Source organism: Grus americana, chromosome 1 (genome assembly GCF_028858705.1).
Source record: "Grus americana isolate bGruAme1 chromosome 1, bGruAme1.mat, whole genome shotgun sequence".
Taxonomy (NCBI): domain Eukaryota; kingdom Metazoa; phylum Chordata; class Aves; order Gruiformes; family Gruidae; genus Grus; species Grus americana.
This window is the reverse complement of record NC_072852.1, coordinates 210,583,693-210,596,810: the sequence shown is the minus strand read 5'-3', so window position 1 is coordinate 210,596,810 and position 13,118 is coordinate 210,583,693.

Below are 13,118 nucleotides of genomic sequence, written 5' to 3'. Positions count from 1 at the left end.
TTCTTTTAACAGTTCCGATAGCAAAACCCCAGAATTTTAATATTGTGTGAAATTCATCCATGAATGATTTTTACATTTATTGATGCTCTTGATAAAATGAAAACACATTTTACACTTAGTGAAATATTATTTGATGGAGTTCTTATCCAAATGTGCACTGAAAAGGCATTAGAAATTTGTCATCTATCCAAAAAGCTGGATTTTAGTAGACAAAGAATTCAGAACACTTATGTTATGCAATCTTTTATAATCAGTCTTTAGACTCAAACTTTGAAGTTTGTATATATACGCACACACAAAGTGGAATGGGTAATTTGAGGAGGAAAATGTCTTATTTTCCTTGAAACTTTTTAATAAGAGGCTTTTTGTCAATAAGATGAATTCTCTTTCCAAAACCAAGCTGTCATTTGTATCCCTCTGTTTGGAGAGAAGATTTTAAAGGGCTTAACCTTGTTAGCTACAGACTTCATAGAAGACTACAATTTGAGAAGCAAACCAGTTCATTCCAATCAGTTACTATCTTTGCATGATTCAAGCTTTTTATAGTTGCTACTGGTAGTGTTCGGTCTATGAATCTTATCTTCACAGCACTGACTCACAATTCCCCTCTAAAGTTGAAGATTTCTCATTTTAAAGGTTAAAAAAGAACAGGCTGAGAGGGTTTAGCAGTTTAGGAAATGACAAAATTGGTGTTTCGGATGAGGTTGAAATTACATGTGATCTTTTGTCTGTCTTTGATGATGGCCAATGCTCAGAGAACAGTGCATGGAAGATCACTGTGAGCAGATACTAGGTAACTGGAGGTCTTAGGCTATTAGTAAGTGTAGCTAGAGACTGGCCTACACCCAGAAGCATGAGGCTTTACTTCTCTTCCAAAGTTTTTGTTAGCATTAGCTATAATAGCTCTGGATAATCGTGTTACTTGTTTAAGTTTCCAATTCTTCTTTGAACTTGCCTAATTCTTGGCCCCAGCAACACTCTGGTACAATGAGCTCCTCATAGGCTTAATCAAGGTCACCCTGGGATGGCGACAGGGCTACAAGCGAGATGTTCAGCGAGGTGTTCAGATGTGGGTGAGCATGTAGGAGGCTCCATTGCATTTAGAGGAACAATTCACTGAGCTAAAGTGAGGCATGGACTGAAGCGTCTTGCTGAGTGAAAGCTGTACCCAGATCTCCTAACTCCATGGTAAATTGGCTTTTCTAGACACCATCTGCTGAAAGTTCCTGAGGCGGGAGAAGGCCCTCAGCCCTGCCTTGCTTCAGCTTTTTGGAGGACTGTTCCCACATCCTGAACTATGTGTCTGTACTGGTTTGGCTTCATTGTCATCTGAAGGGACCGGGGCAGGGAGGTGTTGGTGTACTGCTCATTTGCAGCTCTGCTGCAGGAACAGTAAGCACTGTCATGGGGGAAGGCAGATAATTTGGGCTGGTCATGTCTGAAGCGATCACTGCAAGACTTATTTGATGATGCCAGCTGATCCCTTGGGGCACACAACCAGGTTAGTGTGACACAATGATTTGCTGCAGGCAGAGGAGTCCAGGAAAGTGCACTTTGCCTGGAGCTGACGCCATGCAATCTGTCTTAGCTGAGACCACAGTTAAGGGCAGCTAATATAAACCATATTAGTTTGCATTTGCCACCCACAGGTAGGTAGGTAGCAAGGCTCAGCTGACATGGAGTAACTCGTTAAGCTGGGAGAACCAGATGGTGTCTCTGAGCCCTTATTCTGCTGCTTCAGGTCTTTCAACAGTGTCCAGGCAATAAGAACATGTAAATACGCCACCAATTTAGTTGATATTTCAGTGTTTATAGTTTGTTTGTCTGCGTCTTCTCTGGTAAAGACATAACATTTTAAACTCTATTAAGTTAATGTAAATAATTGAATTTTCACATGACATTATGTATATCTATGCAATTTTATTTTTGTATTCCCTCCCTATCCACCATGCTATAGTGATATTTGATAATCTGCAATCTCTATTTTAATACCTACCTATACTAATATTAATGAAGTATATTAACACTCTATTTTAATTGACAGGAATTTATACAAACTCTATGCATCTCCCTTGTAAATAATAACATTTAAGAAATTTCCATCAGATTAAGGCATTACAGACTCTGTTGGCCTCAGCGTAAAAGAGAAACTCATTTTACAGTGATAATTTTCAGGAATTTCTCACTATTCCTCTGTCATTAGTAGAGATCTTTTTCTCTGAGAGGAGTGATAAAAATGACGATGCAATTACATTGACAGGAATCAAGGACAGCATAACCGCATCCTGGATTTTATCCCTCCTCTTTGCATGGCATATACCACAGAAAAGAACGTCAATCCTAGCTGAGCACCACAGTTGTTAAAAGCATATCTTTTTAAATGACAATGTTGTCTGAGATATTGAAACCACAAGGGAATAGTTTTTGTCCAAGGAAACACATTCAGATTATTAGAAATGTATGTACTTGAAGGATTGCCATCTAATTACATAGGTTTTTTACAGCACAGCTATTAACGCTATTCCTGGTAGCCTTGAATGTCTTGAAGGGATTGGCCTATGCTATCATACTGATCTTACTGAATATCATATAATAGAAATGACACCATAATCCAGAGAAATGCTAAATACACATATGTTTATACATACACACACACACAAATTAGTGATAGATTAGAGGATTATTTTATGTCCTGCTTTAAAAAAATATAAAACATTGACATTCTACACAGTTTTTTGTCACACTTCTGTATCCCAATTAATCCTGAGATATAGAATAAATACTAAATTGTTAGCTACACAGAAGACTGTTCATCTTTTATTAATGTATTGTTTTCCTCATTTCAGTCATAGCACATTCACTGACTTTGTTATGGGAATGGTCAATCATGGCAAGAATAATCTCTTACAGAAAAATAGATAGTTTTAACAAAATGATACATTTCCCCCAATTTTATTTTTAGACTAGAAAAACTTAATTAGTTCGGATTTTCCCTTCTTCCATTCCAACGGTTCTTGTGATTAAGACATTCAGTTGAAAATTACTATTGACTCGTCAAACACACCCATAGTGGAATGGTTATTGACTTGTCAAATATAGCTAGAGCTCTCCTTCGATTAAATTATGATCTTCTTAACCTATAATTAACTTAGCAGAAAATACACTTTATCAGGAAAGATCCCTCAAGGAATATCTAAACAAATGTTTATGCAACAAATAGAAGTACCGGTCAGCTTTTATGGTCAGATGTCATATTACTGTTCTGAAATGAGTTGTAACTCCTGCACTCAATTATTCTTACTCATTGAGAGTTCAGTCTACACCCTGGCTAAAGGCGCTGTATCGATAACATAACAATATGGAATTAATGGGCATGTCCAAGTGTTACCTCTTGGGAATTATGCTCCAGCTGTCCTACAAAACAAGGTCTGGATGGCAGGAATAGTCTATGGCAGCGTCTGTTTTATCTCAGGAACTACACTTCTTGAAAACAGCTAAAACCTTACAATTACAGCCCTGTTATAAAAGTCTTAAACAGGCACAAGTTACTGGTTGAGGGTACAACTTTGCCCCCTGGAGCAATAGATCTGTTTCTAGGGTTAGACATCCTGCAAGATCAAATCTCAAAGTAAGACAGGATTCAGGACAGAAAAACAGTGAGAACACAGGGAAAGCGATTCCCAAAGTTAACAGCCCGTGGGTTATGCACGTGTGAGAATTTCTGGCTCTCACAATTACAAACCCGTAGTCTGATAAAGGGGCCTAGCTTGGCTACTTATTGCACATTCCAATATACGCCAGCCCTGTACAGATGCCTCAGGGCATCTCAGATGGTTTTAGTTACCTGTGGGAGCACAGTCAGTGCTCAGATGCAGACACATGTTTCTATTCCTTCAGACTGAAAAGATAATAATAATTTGATGTAATTCCCTTTCTCAAGGCTGGTGTTTGGGTTTTTTTTTTAATTTTTGTATAGATCCATACAGCCTAATAAAATCCAAGTTAAGGTGTATCCTTTGGAGCCTGCAGTAAAATTTCAGATGGGTTGCAGTGCATTTTACACCAAGTGCATTTGAACAGTCACCTGGGAATACATGAACACAGTGCAACTCAAAAAGCAATAAGGGGAAGGACCAGAATGTCTGCCATGGGTAAAATCTAATAACAGGGGGTCAGTAATACTCTGGGAAAAGTAAAATGTCTTGTCCCTGAGGCCAGACCGCAGCGGAAGCATCATACAGCACAGAATTGGTCTGAAACGCGCTGGTTCCAAATGAACGTTGTTGTGTCTCGGATTCAATAAGCAAACTGTAAGAGCACTCGCTGAGGTTGTAGACTGAGCCATCACACTCATTGCAGGGTTGCTACTACGGAGCGACCAACAAAAGCCCGGACCAAACTGACAGTGCAGCAGTTTTAACCCTTTTCAGGTACTGTGACTCACCTGTGTGATGAGGATCAAACAGTTACAGTGCTACAGATAGGTATCTCTAAATTAAGCTAGGAAGTTTCTGATACTCAGTATTATGCCCTCCCATGAAGGCCCATATGCAATCCTCGCAGCAGGAGCTTAGAGACTGGTCTACCCTGTCCTCCAAAGAGAAAGTCTTCTTCAAGAACGGTTAAATCATATCAGCAAAACTTTTGTCTTCATGTAGATTTAAGTCTGATTCTCAGAGACTATCAAGCTCTAGTGGTGCTCACCCAGCAGCACCAACTCCATGTGCAGGAACACTTCTAAGAGTAGATCCTAAATTAATATGGGTTGGCTTAAATAATTTCCCTTGAAACTGCAAATTTAAACCATGGAACAAAACAACAAAAGATACTCCCTTCACCTGATAAAAGTTCATCAGGAGTATAGCTTGTAAGTTGTATTCACTATAATTTAAAATATCACAGAATCACTGAGGTGGGAAGGTCCTTCTGGAGATCAGGGAGTCCAAACCCCCTGCTCAAAGCAGGGGCAGTGAGAACAGGTTGCTCAGGACCACATACAGTTGGGTTTTGAGTATTTTCAGAGATGAAGACTTCACAATCTCTCTGGGCAACTTGTTCTAGCGTTTGACCACACCAGAGTAAAAAGCTTTTTTCTTTAATCTTGAAATAATATTTTCATCTTTGTCTTCTTCACTCACCCCATCAAGCATGCACATTAATAAGAACCCCATGAGCCTTCTCTTCTGCAGGCTGCACCATCCCTGCTCTCTTGGCCTCTCCTTGATGCTCCGAGCCTTTAATCATCTTCATTGACCTTTGCTGGACTCAGTTCTCCTTGTCTCTTGTACCAGGAAGCCCGGTATTGGACACAGCACCCCAGGTGTATCTCATCAGTGATAATTAGAGGTGAAAGATCATGTCCCTCAACCTGCTGGTGCCACTCCAGCTAATACAGCCCTGGAGAATTTTGGCCACCTTTGCTGCAAGGCTCAGGTTCAACTTGTTTTCCACCAGGACCCCCAGGTTCTTTTCTGCAAAGCTCTTTCCAGCTAGTTGGCCCCCAACATGCACTGATGCTTAGGGCTATTCCTTGTTGAACATCATGAGATTCATCTCTGCCCAATTCCGCAGCCTGTCTAAGTCCCTTTGAATGGCAGCACACCCATCTGATGTATCAATCACCTTGTATCATCTGCAAACTTGCTGAGGGTGCAACTTGTCCCTTTATCTAGGTCATTAATGAAGATGTTGAACAGTGTTGGCCTCCATATTGATCCCTGTGGTGCACCTCTAGTCACTGGCATGCAGCTAGGTTTTCTGCAGCTGATCCCAACCCTTTGGCCCCGGTAGTTCTCTCCTGCTTGCCATGACCTTTCAAAGATAATCAAGAGTGGTCTCATAGTGACATGATACAGCTCCCTTGACACTTATGGGGGCATCCCTGCATGCTTGAACAGTGAGTCTACATTCCCTGCTTCCACCTCTTGTACATTTCTTTTCCATGTTTGAGTTTAGTCAGGAGCTCCTTGTTCATCCATGCAGGCCTCCTGCTGCCTTTACTTGATTTCCTGCACATAGGGATGGATCACTCTTGAGCTTGGAGGAGCCAATTCTTGAAAATCAAGCTCTTGTTGACCCCTCTTCTGTCCAAGGGCCTCCCAGAGGATTCTTCCAAGTAGATCCCTGAACAGGCTGAAGTCTGCTCTCCTGCAGTCAAGGCTTGTGAGACTGATTTTTGCTTTTTTTCCACTCTTCTCATGATCCTGAACTCCACCCTCTCATGGTCACTGCAGCCAAAGCTGCCCTCAGTTTTCATATCCCCATACAGTTCTTCCTGGTTTGTAAGTATGGGGTCCAGCAGGGCATCCTCCCGCATCGGCTCCTCAATCACCTGTGCCAGGAAGTTACCATCAATGCTCTCCAGAAACCTCCTGAGTTGCTTGTGCCCTGCTGAGCTTCCCTTGCAGCAGATATTGGGGTGACTGAAGTCCCCCATGAGCATCAGAGCCTGCAAACCCAAGGCTTCTTCCAGATGTCTGAGGAAGGCCATAATATGTAATAGTTCTATTACCAAAGAAAAAAGGCATTCAGGAACAGATTCAGTTTAAGGAGCAGGTCCATCTATGTTATTTAGGTCATTATAGATTAGGAACCTTACAGTAGTTGCCCATTATATGAAAAATCAAGCAATTTATTCATACAGCACTGTCAGCTGCAATCCTCTTTGCCTCATTTGTCTCCTGCTGCAACTGTCTCAGAGGGGATGGTGTGCACAGAAAAGCTCCCAAGAGCTTTACTGTACTAGAATAGACTATATGATAATGTTTGGCATGAAATAATGAATACCCAGAGGGCCTGATCATATGTGGTCCTGACTATTTCATGGAAGACGTGAAGTATCCACAGCACCTTGCCAAGTCAGAGAAATTTAAGACCTCTGGGTATCTCAGAAGAATCGCTCAGAGGCTTCTAATAGCTGACTGATATGCTGAATTAATCAGATTATTGGTGCCCTAGGTTTATAGACCAGTTCGTATTGCAGTCAAGTCATATTCATACTCCGTTGTCAGTACATTTGCATCTGAAGAGGCTGAAAAGCAGTCATGCACAAGGAGATGCTTAATTATGAGATTCCTGTTCACGGGCATGAAGGTGAGCCGTGCAGTAGCATGGGGGCTCTAAACCCCTATGGTATGCCGGGCGGTTTATCTGTGCAAAACATCATTATCAATGACATGTGCCGAGATGGTAAAGAATCTCCTGCTGTTACGTCTGCAACAGTCCCCTTTTCTCTGCTATTTCTGACCTATGTTTCTAGTGCCACTCTACGGCAGGCTACAAACAGGATTGCTAAACCCTTCAACAGCCAACAGATCACATCCTGAAGCACTCATGTATTAAGGCCTTTATTCAGTCCAAGCGAAGTTTTCTTTTCAGAGAAAATTTGGGTGTTAGGCAACAAGAAGAAGGATATCCTCAGGTCTCATTTCAGCCATAGAAGCTGCTACATTCAGCACAGTTGAGCTGTGGGAAAGTGAGCAGTGACTTCAGCTGGATTGATAAAACTACAGCATCTAGCACTGGATGCACTACATAGAAACTAGTGGCTAAAATGCCATCAAATTTGCATCACTGGTGACAGGAACAATGTCCTCTTGCCTGCCAAAACAAGTTCGCAAGAACAGATGTGCTGGTGGGAAGGCGTGGAGAGTTTTACAAATCCTAAAATGATCCATTTGGGGAGGGGTAGCCTTTCTGGTCACTTCCGTGGTGTCTTGAGCATGCCTGGCCACCATGCAATAGTCTGGGATGACCAGTGCCATTAGCTTCCTTTTCCTGAGGCCACACTGACAGTTTTTATAAAGTATTGATCCAAACCAAGCCGTACTCAGAAGTAGAAAAAAGGCTGACAGTCTTATGAAAATTATTATAAACACCAACAAAAGGCTGTTAAAAAAAACAAACCAAAAAAGCCCCAAACCCCTCAATCTTAAAAACAGCTTCAAAAGACACAGAAGAAGTTGTGCAAAACACCCAGCGCTGATGATGATTTTTGACATCTGTCTGGGATATTTACTAAATTGTGTTGCCTGTGAGTATCTGGCTACCCAAAAAGGGAGGGCAGATCCTACACTCTTACTCATAGAGACCGATGTTTTGTGGCCTGAACAGTTGCATTGAAATCAGTGACATTGCCCAGGGCATCAGGATTTGCTCACTGTAAGTAACATTTATCTGCCCAAGAATAAAGTGCTTGAAAATTACAGATAATTTCCTGAACCTCCACCCTGTTTTCTCTCTTCCAGCGACATTTTAATATTTGCAGAAATTCACTCCAGCTTATTGAAGAGTTCTCCATGGTTATTCAAGATTCAGAATCACAGATGGACACAGTGGTACCCAGTCATTATCAATGCTTACCGTGTCTTATCAGAGACCAACCCTCAATATTTAGATGTAAGAGCATAACACGCAAGTGAAACGCAACATGAGTAATGATCCGGTTTAGAGAATTTCTAAATAAGCAGCAACCTCTCCCAGGTTACTGATTGCAGAGAGGCAGAGACATACTGAACTGCATACCTATTACCTTTCGGGGACACGTCACACTGCCATTCACAGGAGCAACTGAAACATTATTATTGCTCCCTTCAAGAGAAAGGTCAAGAAAGAAGGGAATTGCTTTATATCTGCAGAGATGAGGATTGAGTTTTTTTGAAAAAAAAACCCCAAAATCCAAACCACCTACGCTTTTTTTTTTGTTCCCCTTTTTCTTCCTAAGAAATTATAATTATTCTGGACATGTTTACACAGAATATGTTAGTGTCTATTGTTAATATATATATTTAAAAAAAAAGAAATCACTTCTCGAGGCACATTATAAATGTATTGCCACAGCATTTCACTTGCATGAGCCCGAGATCTGATTATGTGTCCATGCTGTCCCCTGTTACAGCAGTTTTTATTAATAACATAGCAAACCCCAGAACCCTCATTTGTACTGGTTCTTAGTCAGAACTAGGATCTCATTTTTCATTAATACAACCAAAAGCCATAGTGTTTCCTCAGGTCTAATGTCTCCTTGCCCCACACAGACAAGGGAACTATCCATTCTAACTGAAGACTTCTGCTGACTTCATGTAGTGATGAAGTTGCTGCAATGACCAAATACTGCCCTGGTGCAGCCTCAAAAACAACTGCAAAACATTGTCACAAATGTCTAACATCAAGAAAAGCCATATCCTGCTCAGAGCAAGCATTTCTTATAAAAGTGGTGGACGTTCTTGCCTAATGAAAGGTTGAACAGAGTGGTCTCTTGACCAGAGACCCAGCTCCTTACCTGGTGTATTCCAGCCAGGCTACATCAGAGTTTGTGCCCCCAAAAAACTCTCTGTGCTTTCAGACATGCAACGGCCTCAGTGGAGCATGTAGGTCCACATGTTCCTCCAAGAGCAGGACCAGGCACCGAGCTCACCATTACATGGGACCGGACTCCTGTCCTGGCCACATCAGTCAATGTGACCGCACCTTTTCCTGGCCCACCTAAAAGAACTGGGATGTTAAAGGTAGGTTTTAGTACAACAGCATTTAGAAAAAAGCCATGGTTTGGGGAATTCAAAGAGATGAAAATATGCCCACCATCTTGCAGCACAGGTTCACATCCCTTTAATCTTGCTCACAACAGCTCTTCGAGCCTTCCCCACTCTCAGCAACTTTTGTGTAGACTCTTTGGGACACCAAGAAAAGACCTTTTCTTCCTGTCCTCTCCGAGGCCTGGCTGTACCGGCTGTGTTTCGCTCTTTTCATCAGTCCCTGCTCATCCTTCAGGCTCTCCCTTTGCTGCCCTTCCTTCTGGAGGTCTCGCCTTGCCCACCACCCTTCGCTCATGCTCTGGGGAAGGAGCAACTCACGTGCCCTTCCAGAAGGAGCCACTTGACCCCAAAACAGCAGCCAGGAGATCACTTTTCATCCTATTGCCCAGAGACAAGACTTTGAAAAGAGAGTAAGACACAATAAAAGTGTTTATAAAGACAGTGCTGGGCTTGAGCTCCTACCACCTTCTACCACTCGTTATTTAGCCTGCTTTCCAGCACAGCGCTTCAGGGCTCAACAAGAAAGGCTCCTGTGTGCTGAACGCTGCTCAGACTCTGGATAGTGGCCAGGCTTTGTCTTGAAAGCCTTATCTCAACAGGCAAGACAAGCGAAGGTTAGAGATAAGGAGGGTAAGTAATATTCTGTGGATCTCAGTCCATCTGGTGAAGGGTTTCCAGATTGGGACATTTGGCTGCATCCTGAACTGTAAAGAAAGAGAGAAAAAAATCCTTTCTGTATGTGTGTGTGTATATATATATATTTATATTTTTGTATATATATGTATCTATAAAAGGAATGCCAGGACATGTTGCCAAGCAGCTGAAACTTTATGTTTTTCTCACATCTTCCCTTTCTGTAGTTTTTTATGAACTCATTACACAATAAGAAAAAAAGTAATTCAAAAATGCCAGAACGGGTTAGCTTTTTACATTTTTTGACCACTTTTGTCCTGGTTTTAGCACTCTCTTCAAACAAACAAACAAACAAAACCCAAAACAAAAAACACCCTACCCATTCTGGAAGTCACTTTAGCAGAGACAGCTGCCCTTTCCACTGGGAACCAGGCTCCCAGCTCTGAGTTTTTGATCCATAACACAAGAAAGAGGGCCATCACCTGTCATGGCAGAGCCAGCATTTCTTTTCTTTGTGGAAGTGGGATTGCAGGGAAGGGTGTAAACGAATGGGAAGGTGAGCTTTGCCATACGTGATCGCTCAGAGCTTCAAAACACCACACAAGTTAATGCTGCGGAAGGGAGCTGTACTTGGAGACCTGTAGTTGACCTCTTAAGCCAGAGATTTTGTGGTAATTAACACTGCTTCTCTCTAGCACCAGGGTAGCAAAACTCAATGCAAGACCTATAGGAGGGGAAAGGTTTCAGATGAGTCTTTCTTGTACTGTTTAGGAACTGAAAATGGTTGTGATCTTTTGCATTTCCATTCTGTCCCACCTCTGTGAAGCACTAGGATTTGCTTATTGAAGTATCTAGACTTTTTACCTCAATGCTGCTGAAAAGGATCTGTCCTTTTCTTCTCAACATCACCTCTTAATGGCATAGGTAGGTAGGCGATCTGTCCTTTCGTTGTTTGGGTTTTTTTTTTTAGATTACACCTTCTTTTAGGATGTCCCTTGCTTTAGGTTGCCCTTTGTTACCTGTTCTGGGTGTCCTGATGGCCTTCATACAGATGTGCTGGGAACTTAACCATGCTGCCAACCCGCCTGCCTTTCCTACAGCCCATCTCCTGACGTCCCTCCTGGTTCTTCAACACCCAGATGGTCCCATTCATTTGCCATTGAGAGAGTTTTAATGCTGCTATTACAAATCTCTACAATCCTAATGGATAAGACAGAGCTAACATTAAGTTCTGTTTTGCCAGCTTCTTTAATTAAAAAAAGAAAAAAAAAAATCACTCCATCAATGTTACAGCTGACAAACCAGCCCCCAGCAATCAGGAAGATGCAATCACCCCATTTCTACTTCTTTCCTCAGGGCAGCGCACACAGAAACTAGATACATTCTGTGAAAAGAAGCATTGCATTGCTTGTATTTTATTATCCCACTGCTGAGTTTTATGTATTTGATTTGGCCTTTTAGTCAATTTCTTGTAATTGATTTTTTTTTCACCCCCACAACTGGTTGCAGTTTCCTGCTGTTATTATCCTGCTGAAATTTAAACCTGTGCATATAATCCCAAGGTTAATAGAGGGCTTCAGGAAAGGAGGGAGAAACGTAACTGAGTGACAAAATTCACAGCCTCGGCAGCCTTATTAATGTATGAGATTTAGAAGGAAATTTTTGCGTAAAGCGACAGTACAGTACGAACTGCAGACTTAGTCACCCGATCTGCAAATGTTCAGCTTTTGGAGTATTCCTATTTATGCCTAAACACTTACAGGGTGAGGTGAGAGGGTCCCAAAATAGGATCAAGAGTTTAAGTGGGCTCAAGAGATTTACCAGAACCTCGATGCAGAAGTGGGGCTGGGAGCAAGAAGTGGTGCAGTAGGACCAAGAGCAGAGTAGTGAGCCCAAATTCAGGAGGCTCTTGCTTTGGGTATCCTGGTTTTCAGATGAAGTGACAGCCTCCCAGAGGTCACAGCATGCCTGCTTTCAGGAATATTTATCTTCTGAGATACTCTAGTTTCCTTCAGTTATCAATGCTAAGGAGAGGAAAAGTCTTAGGAAATCCCATTCACAATCCTGACCAAAAAAATCCTATTTATTCTGGCTAAACACTAAACAGAACAATAGAAAAGGCCATCCTTTTATATTATATTGTCACAAGTGCTGAATAAGTAAAGAGAGTAATAGAAAACATAATTAAATGAGGCTTTAAAAAATCCACATGCTGTATATATTTTATTTCCTTTGTTAAATATAATTGTAAGGATTCTGTACAGTTAGTTATTTCTGGAAACTTCTCCTGTCTTACATACAGAGCATCAAGGTTGGAATTGCTGGACATTTAAGAATGCACAATATTTTCCAAACTTCTGAAATCCTCCTAGGGCAAAGACATCACTTTTAATATCTTTGGTGCTTATGACAGTACTTAAAATTTATCATCCGTCACATTGCTAAAGTGATACCACCCTTCTACACAACCCTTAAAAATATTCTTTATTTAATGAGGTAACTCAGAGGTCCCCGGGATCACTTCAAGTATAAAGATGTATATACATCTTAAAATGCAAATACCAAAATGTGCTTGGTGAAGAAAGAGCTAAACTATCAGCCTAGTGAGATGCTACCATGAGAGAGAGATTAATTTAGCTTATGCATCTCATGCTAAACAGCATCTGCAGGATCAATTCAGCTGATCCAAATGAAGTGATTTAGGAATAACTGGCAGAAGTACATATCAGTGTCTTTCCCCTTACAGATATAGAAAAATTCTGTGTATGCACATGCCTGTTTCTCTACACCCTGTACAAAAAGGCTTCAACTTCTCCTCCTCCTGCCCCACTTGTCATTCAGAGGGAACTGATAAAAAATGATGCTCTGTTAATGCACTGCACCTGACTCCCTCCTAATGTTGTGGGTCATTAATAACTTCCCAGCTGCCATTAAATGCTGGTTTGGTTTTTT